Consider the following 8,495-nt stretch of genomic DNA (forward strand, 5'->3'; position numbering starts at 1 on the left):
TGGACAGGAGGTGCAGGCGAGGCCCAGGCTTCAGAGGGACACCGACAGGTGGCAGGCCGCTGCTCTCTGCTGGGGCTGGGGAGGGGGGCAGGCCGCGGTGGAGGGTGGGGTGTGGGGGGTGGGGGGGGGACACCCTGGGGATAGAAAAGGCCGGGAGAGGAGGTCTGATCTGGGCACAATCCAGATCAGGATGGTACGACAGGAGGATAGGACAGGAGAGGAGAGAACAGCACAGGAGAGAAGGAGAGAGAGAAAGGTTGAGGACTGTTACAGCAGGAGAGGACAGCAGCACAGGGTAGAAGGAAGGAAGGAGGGAGGGAGGGAGAGAAGAGAGAGAGAGAGAGAGAGAGAGAGAGAGAGAGAGAGAGAGAGAGAGAGAGAGGGAGAGAGAGAGAGAGAGGGAGAGAGAGAGAGGGGGGAAGAGAGAGAGAGAGAGAGAGAGAGAGAGAGAGAGAGAGAGAGAGAGAGAGAGGGAGGGAGAGAGAGAGAGAGGGAGAGAGAGAGAGAGAGAGAGAGAGAGGAGAGAGAGAGAGGTTGAGGACTGGATCTAGATCTGGTCGGGGTGTTCTGAGTGATGTTGAGGGCCTAGGAGCGGTTTGGTGACTGTGCCAGATTGTGGTGATTTAGTTTGGCGTTGTGGCACCAGGTGTGGTGTCGTGGAGACATTCTGGTAGAGGAGGTCTGTGGGTTCAATGGAACTGTTATCATTCAGCTTTTCAGGTAAAAAAAAAAAAATTGTTTACAAACTATTTCTCTGGAAGTTCTGCTTCTAGTTTATAAAAAGTTAAAAGCTTCTGAGTGAAGTAGAATGTTTCTGATAGTTGCTTTAAGTAATGTGGAGAGTCATTTTTTACAATCTTTTAATCTATGTAAAACCTAAAGTATAGCTTTGAGAGAGTCACATGTTCTGTGCCCTCTCACTATCAAATCCCCTTGATTTGCTGTGCCATTTGAGCTGAGAGTGGGATCGGGGGATGGGACGGGACGGGGAGGGGACGGGGAGGGGACGGGACGGGACGGGGAGGGACGGGGGGCCAGCAGCAGGTGTTGGAACAGTTGTTAGGTGATGTCTCTCTATCTGTGGTTTACGACGTTGGGACAACGGCACTCTGAAGCAGTAGCAGGACATGACGCCTCTGTCAGGTGAGGAGAGGAGAGGAGAGGAGAGGAGGAGGAGAGGAGAGGAGAGGAGAGGAGAGGAGGAGAGAGAGGAGAGGAGAGGAGAGGAGAGGAGAGGAGAGGAGAGGAGAGGAGAGGAGAGGAGAGGAGACGGGGTGTTCTCTAGGAGAGGAGAGGGGTGTTCTGGAGGACAGGAGAGGAGAAGAGAGGAGAGGAGCCGGGTTGTTCTCTAGGAGAGGAGAGGGGTGTTCTGGAGGACAGGAGAGGAGAGGACAGGAGAGGAGAGGAGAGGAGAGGAGAGGAGAGGAGAGGAGAGGAGGAGGAGAGGAGAGGAGAGGAGAGGAGAGGAGAGGAGAGGAGAGGAGAGGAGAGGAGAGGGAGAGGAGAGGAGAGGAGAGGGTTGTTCTCTAGGAGAGGAGAGGGGTGTTCTGGAGGAAAACCAGTGTGTAATCTGGGGGGCCTGAAGGCATGCTTCTGTTACCTGAGGCTGAGGTGTCGCAAGGTTTGTGTCTTTGATCTACAGTGGAGTGGCAGGAAAGTGAGGACCATGTCAGTTGCTGTTGGTTTGTCATTGTCCTTTTAGATTTTTGAAAGTTCTTAGAATTCATTCTAGGTTCTAAGAATTTGTTGCAGAGAAGGGAAGAGGTAGGATTTAAGGTAGAATTTTAAGCATAGTGTTTTCAGTGGAGCCTGGTCTGCATAGACTCAGTCTAGAAAAGTGGAGTGACTGCCTGCATGGCCTTCTTCCTAAGACCAGCCTGTGTGTGCCGGTACTTTGACACACAAACACAAACACTACGAGTGGAGACGAGGAGGATTCTGGGATGTGGACGAGACAGTGAATCACAGAAAAGGTACAGAAAATGATATGTGTTGTAAATTTACTGTAACACGTTTTTATCATGTAACATTTACGTTGTCTATACTTTCATCAGTCTTAGTTGTCTTAAAGCCAGTTTAGTTGTTGAGTCATCTCAATGCTGAAGTCATGGTAAATGACCTTTATGTGGTAGAGGTCAGCCAGCCTCACCCCTCTGAGTTATGTAGACACATGCTGTCTAAAGTTACTTACCATCGAGGGAAAGGACAGACAGCCGGTCATCTAATATGGCTGCAGAATTATCCATCCAACTTATCCTCTTTAGACTGATGTTATCCATCCAACTTATTCTCCTTAGACTGATGTTATCCATCCGACTTATCCTCCTTAGACTGACGTTATCCATCCGACTTATCCTCCTTAGACTGACGTTATCCATCCAACTTATCCTCCTTAGACTGACGCTATCCATCAACTTATCCTCCTTAGACTGTCGTTATCCATCCAACTTATCCTCCTTAGACTGACGTTATCCATCCGACTTATCCTCCTTAGACTGTCGTTATCCATCCAACTTATCCTCCTTAGACTGACGTTATCCATCCAACTTATCCTCCTTAGACTGACGCTATCCATCAACTTATCCTCTTTAGAATGACGTTATCCATCCGACTTATCCTCCTTAGACTGACGTTATCCATCCAACTTATCCTCCTTAGACTGTCGTTATCCATCCAACTTATCCTCCTTAGACTGACGTTATCCATCCGACTTATCCTCCTTAGACTGTCGTTATCCATCCAACTTATCCTCCTTAGACTGACGTTATCCATCCAACTTATCCTCCTTAGACTGACGTTATCCATCCAACTTATCTTCCTTAGACTGACGTTATCCATCCAACTTATCCTCTTTAGACTGACGTTATCCATCCAACTTATCCTCCTTAGACTGAAATAATGTAGGCTATGTTGCAATGACAGTGATAGAAGAGTGAAAGATCATAGATAGGGCTGTATACTAAATGGAAACCTATTCCATATATAGTGCACTTATTTTGACCACAGCCCTATGGACTCTGCTCAATAGTAGTGCCCTACACAGGGAGTCATATGAGATGCAGTCCGGCTGATAGAGAGGGAGAGAGAGAGAGATTTAAGACTTGTAAATTGAACAAGATTTAACCTTTTTTTTATTTAACCTTTTTTTTAAACTAGGCAAGTCCGTTAAGAACAAATTATTATTTTCAATGACGGCCTAGGAACAATGGAGTTAACTGCCTTGTTCGGGGGCAGAACGACAGATCTTTACCTTGTCAGCTCGGGGATTCGATCTAACAACCTTCCGGGTTACTGGCCCAACGCTCTAACCACTTCTAATGCACATACATTTAACAGCAAAATGTTTTATTTCATCCAGTCCTGCTACTACCCACTTCCTATACATCACATTCAGGTTAACCTACATATTTTCATATTAAGGTGATTATGGAGGGAACTCTCTCTCTCTCTCTCTCTCTCTCTCTCTCTCTCTCTCTCTCTCTCTCTCTCCATCTCGCTCTCTCTATCACCAGGATTGTGTATCATATGACCCCCTATTCCCTGTGTAGGGCACTACAATTGAGCAGAGTCCATAGGGCTGTGGCCAAAATAAGTGCACTATATATGGAATAGGTTTCCATTTAAGTATGCAGCCCTATACTCTCTCCTTCACAGTTAACCATTGTTAGGCAGAGACAGTTAAGGGTCTGCTCACGTTGCCCTGTGACTGTGCGGTAATGAAATGGTGCTTTGTGTCCTCCGGCTCGGGGCCGGCCTGTCAGGGAGGAAATCCTGTTGTTGCCTCCTGTGAAGACATGCTTCCTTATATCACCATATGAATACTGCTGTTATGGAATGTAAGGAAGTGTGTGGTTACAAGGGGACTGGTGCGCCAAACTGAGAAGAGGATTTTGTGTTGACTTCTGGGCTATACGAGTGAATGACATCTTTCATTGGAGGAGGATATAGGACTAATGGAATTTAGAAATGTACTTGATTCAGACTTTTTACCCTGAAGGCCTAAAACAAATTAGAACATGTTTAGATGTGTGTGTGTGTGTGTGTGTGTGTGTGTGTGTGTGGTGTGTGTGTGTGTGGTGTGTGTGTGTGTGTGTGTGTGTGTGTGTGTGTGTGTGTGTGTGTGTGTGTGTGTGTGTGTGTGTGTGTGTGTGTGTGTGTGTGTGTGTGTGTGACCCAGCCAACAGGTGATAACACTGTTCCTCATGCCGTGTCCTTCAGCCCACACACATGTGATAGTTAGCTAACCGTAGAGCTGTTGTAGCCTCAAGCCGGCCTACGTCTAAAATGGCACCCTGTTCCCTAGATAGTGCACTACTTTTGACCAAGGCCCGTGGAGAATAGGGTGCCATTTGGGGACGTAACCTTCGTTTCAGGCAGGTACCCACAGGACAGTTCCAGCCCAGCCCTGCGGACCGTCAGTGGGGATTGACAGACCACAGCTGTCCTCAGTTACAGCAACAGAAGAACGGGGTTATGGGAAAAAGGAGGGAGAGAAAGAGGTGGAGCTGTCATTGGGAGTGGGGGTGGGGTGTGTTGATTGGCTGTTTGTATCTCTAATAGTATAGGAGAAGTCTACTCTGCTTAGTAACATCACTGTCTCAATGTCTGTCTAGTCGACTGGTTGATGAAACGTGGTCTGATCAGTTTTCAGCTTTGATGGTTCTGGGAGTGATGTAATAGTAGTGGTGATGATGACTGCTCCATATATCCCACGAGCTTTGGGGGCCCCCAACCCCCCCCAAAAATAAATATATACACACGTACTGTATGTTATAGTCCCATGTCATCCCTGTGTTCTTTACTGACCTCCTTCTTTCTTTCTCTCTTTCTCTCTCTCGCTCTCTCTCTCTCCCTCTCTCTCTCTCTGCATCTCTCTCTCTCTCTCTCTCCTCTCTCTCTCTAAACAGGTAAGGGAAAAGAGGACGTTTCTGAACTCAGACATCATCACAACTCCCAACAGCCGCTTTCTCTACCATCTCTTCGTTTTATTGTCTTTCGTCCTCCTTCTCTACCATCTCTTTCTCCCTACTTTTCCCTCTCTCCTCCTCCTCCTCCTCCTCCCCACTCTCACCCATCTCTTCTATTTCCCCCCTCTCTTTCCCTCCTTCCCTCTCTTTCTCTCGTTCTCCCTGTCGTCCTAAAGCAGCACGCCTTGCTGTGGCTGGTCAAACGGAACCAAGTCAGGTGTTTCAGTGAGGTTTGGTCCCCTTCAACCAGCTACTGCGTCGTGAACTCAGTCAGCAGACAGACAGACAGACAGACAGACACCCGCAGCGGGAACGAAAGACAGAGTAGCCCTACTGCTGCATGTTTTTGTGTCTACATAAATCAGGCGTTAATGTGTTCTGTGTCTACATAAATCAGGTGTTAATGTGTTCTGTGTCTACATAAATCAGGTGTTAATGTGTTCTGTGTCTACATAAATCAGGTGTTAATGTGTTCTGTGTCTACATAAATCAGGTGTTAATGTGTTCTGTGTCTACATAAATCAGGTGTTAATGTGTTCTGTGTCTACATAAATCAGGTGTTAATGTGTTCTGTGTCTACATAAATCAGGTGTTAATGTGTTCTGTGTCTACATAAATCAGGTGTTAATGTGTTCTGTGTCTACATAAATCAGGTGTTAATGTGTTCTGTGTCTACATAAATCAGGTGTTAATGTGTTCTGTGTCTACATAAATCAGGTGTTAATGAACAACATTTTGTACACTATGGATTCCTCTTCCTTTTCATACTGTATGTTTCGGTCTTGTTTATTATTGTGCTTGAAAAATAAAGAATTAAAGATGTGATTGTGCTTTTATCTCTGATGTTTGCATTAAGTTGTTGTGATATGAAAATAAAATCTGGAAATATGATGGGGACCCCTTTTGGTCATAGATAGATAGCTACAGTATTTTAGGGGGTAGATCAGATTTAATATTACAGATAGATGTAATTGTCTGCATAATTTCCAATCACCCATAAATATGTTTTGTAAATCTTTATATATATATATATATACAGCGCCTTCGGGAAAGTATTCAGACCCCTTGACTTTTTACACATTTTGTAACGTTACAGCCTTATTCTGAAATGTATTAAATAAATGTTTTTCCTCAGCAATCTACACACAATACCCCAGAATGATAAAGCAAAAACAGCTGGGGTTTTTTGTACATTTATTACAAAGTGAAAACAGAAATACCTTATTTACATAAGTATTCAGATCCTTTGCTATGAGACTCGAAATTGATCTCAGGTACATCCTGTTTCCATTGATCATCCTTGAGATGTTTCTACAACTTGATTGGAGGCCACCTGTGGTAAATTCATGATTTGGAAAGGTACAATACCTGTCTATATAAGGTCCCACAGTTGACAGTGCATGCCAGAGGAAAAAAAAACAATTGTCCGTAGCGCTCCGAGACAGGATTGTGTCAAGGCACAGATCTGGGGAAGGGTGCCCCAAAAAATATCTCCAACGTTAAAGGTCCCTAAGAACACAGTAGCCTCCATCATTCTTAAATGGAAGAAGTTTGGAACCACCAAGACTCTTCCTAGAGCTGGCCGCCCGGCCAAACTGAGCAATCAGGGGAGAAGGGCCTTGGTCAGGGAGGTGACGGCACTGTTGGTTAAGGGCTTGTAAGTAAGCATTTCACGGTAAGGTCTACACATGTTGTATTTTGCGCATGTGACAAATAAAGTTTGATTTGATTTTGATTTGATACATACCCACATATGTATAAATGTATATACACATGCATACAATACATACATATATAAATACACATATACACTACCATTCAAAAGTTTGCGGTCACTGTTTTTGAAATAAAAGCACATTTTTGGTCCATTAAAATAACATCAAATTGATCAGGAATACAGTGTAGACATTGTTAATGTTGTAAATGATTATTGTAGCTAGAAACGGCTGATTTTTAATGGAATATCTACATAGGCGTACAGAGGCCCATTATCAGCAACCATCACTCCTATGTTCCAATGGCACGTTGTGTTAGCTAATCCAAGTTTATAATTTTAAAAGGCTAACTGATCATTAGAAACCCTTTCGCAATTATGTTAGTATAACAGTGTAGGTTCCGTCCCTCTCTTCGCCCCAACCTGTGCTCGAACCAGGGACCCTTGCACACATCAACAACTGACACCCCACGAAGCATCATTGCCCATCGCGCCCCTTGCAACGGAAGGGGAACAACCACTTCAGGTCTCAGAGCAAGTGACGTCACTGATTGAAACGCTATTAGCGCACACCACCGCTAACTAACTAGCCATTTCACATCGGTTACACTCACCCCCCTTTTGACCTCCTCCTTTTCCGCAGCAACCAATGATCTGGGTCACGGCACCAATGTAACAGTGTAGGTTCCGTCCCTCTATTCGCCCCAACCTGGGCTTGAACCAGGGACCCTTGCACACATCAACAACTGACACCCACGAAGCATCGTTACCCATCGCGCCACAAAAGCCACGGCCCTTGCAACGCAAGGGGAAACCCTACTTCAAGTCTCAGAGCGAGTGACGTCACTGATTGAAACGCTATTAGCGCGCACCACCGCTAACTAACTAGCCATTTCACATCGGTTACATTAGCACAACTGAAAACTGTGGTCCTGATTAAAGTGGCAATAAAACTGTGGTCCTGATTAAAGAGGCAATAAAACTGGCCTTCTTTAGACTAGTTGAGTATCTGGAGCATCAGCATTTGTGAGTTCGATTACAGGCTCAAAATGGCCAGAAACAAAACTTTCTTCCGAAACTCGTCAGTCTATTCTTGTTCTGAGAAATGAAGGCTATTCCATGCGAGAAATTGCCAAGAAAGTGAAGATCTTGTACAACGCTGTGTACTACTCCCTTCACAGAACAGCGCAAACTGTCTCTAACCAGAATAGAAAGAGGAGTGGGAGGCCCCGGTGCACAACTAAGCAAGAGGACAAGTACATTAGAGTGTCTAGTTTGAGAAACAGACGCCTCACAAGTCCTCAACTGGCAGCTTCATTAAATAGTACCCGCAAAACACCAGTCTCAACGTCAACAGTGAAGAGGCGACTCCGGGATGCTGGCCTTCTAGGCAGAGTTGCAAAGAAAAAGCCATATCTCAGACTGGACAATAAAAAGAAAAGATTAAGATGATCAAAAGAAAGCAGACACTGGACAGAGGAGTATGTAAATTTAACCATTTTCCTGTCCTTTTAAGCATTCAAAATGTAAAGAGTACTTTTGGGTGTCAGGGAAAATGTATGGAGTAAAAAGTATATTTTCTTTAGGAATGAAGTAAAAGTAGTCAAAAATATAAATAGTAAAGTACAGATACCCCAAAAAACTACTTAAGTAGTACTTTTAAAGTAGTTTTACTTAAGTACTTTACACTACTGTCTGTGAGAACCATGAATACCGGGAAGTCAGATGAGTGACAGTTTATTAAAAAAAATATCTGTCTTGTGTAAACAAGTGATGTGACATGGAAAATGCCCTCAACAAATACTTAATTTGTA

The 8,495-nt window shown here is 44.7% G+C and overlaps 1 long non-coding RNA gene across 1 annotated transcript; it reads left to right on the top strand.

Moving 5' to 3' along the window:
• The first annotated feature begins 1,502 nt into the window (after positions 1-1,502).
• LOC106608323 (uncharacterized) lies at positions 1,503-5,792 on the top strand. The gene is made up of 2 exons (XR_006770377.2): positions 1,503-4,523; positions 4,908-5,792. It is a non-coding gene; the product is annotated as an uncharacterized LOC106608323 (long non-coding RNA).
• The last annotated feature ends 2,703 nt before the right edge of the window (positions 5,793-8,495 follow it).

This window comes from Salmo salar, chromosome 06, assembly GCF_965601325.2.
Source record: "Salmo salar chromosome 06, fSalSal1, whole genome shotgun sequence".
Taxonomy (NCBI): domain Eukaryota; kingdom Metazoa; phylum Chordata; class Actinopteri; order Salmoniformes; family Salmonidae; genus Salmo; species Salmo salar.